This window comes from Calidris pugnax, unplaced genomic scaffold, assembly GCF_001431845.1.
Source record: "Calidris pugnax isolate Ruff unplaced genomic scaffold, ASM143184v1 scaffold147, whole genome shotgun sequence".
NCBI classification, from domain to species: Eukaryota; Metazoa; Chordata; class Aves; order Charadriiformes; family Scolopacidae; genus Calidris; species Calidris pugnax.
The window spans coordinates 4,263,076-4,263,567 of record NW_015092359.1 but is presented as its reverse complement, the minus strand read 5'-3'; positions in this window follow the sequence as shown (position 1 = coordinate 4,263,567).

Below are 492 nucleotides of genomic sequence, written 5' to 3'. Positions count from 1 at the left end.
CGCCTGCGCCCGGGCCCGGCCGCAGCGCCCCGTTCCCATTGGGCCAGCCGCCCCGGCCTGCCTAGCAACAGCCTCCGCCGCCGCCGCGCGGCGCTGACGCAAGCCCAGCAAATTTTTCTCATTGGCCAAGCCGCGTCACGGGCGCCGGCCACGCCCCCGGGGTAGGCGGGGCGGGGCGGGGCTGCGGGGCGAGCGGCTCTTCCGGGGCAGCGCCGGCGGCCGCTCTGGTGGATTGACCGGGTTCGGTCCCCGCTGGACCCGCGGGCGGGTCGGAAGCGGCGGTGCCCGGAGGTTCTCCGCAGGGAAGCGGCTGTAGAGGCGCGCGGGCAGGTCTCCACGGGAGTCCCGGCGCTGGAAGGTGCCCGGTCCCCGCGGGGAAGCGCCGAGCCCGGGGCTACCGGGTCCCTCCTGCCTCCGTACGTGCCTCCCGGAGGGCGGGAGTAAAAGCGGCGGGCGGCCGCCTCCCCCTCCCCCGCGTGGGGGGGGGGGCCC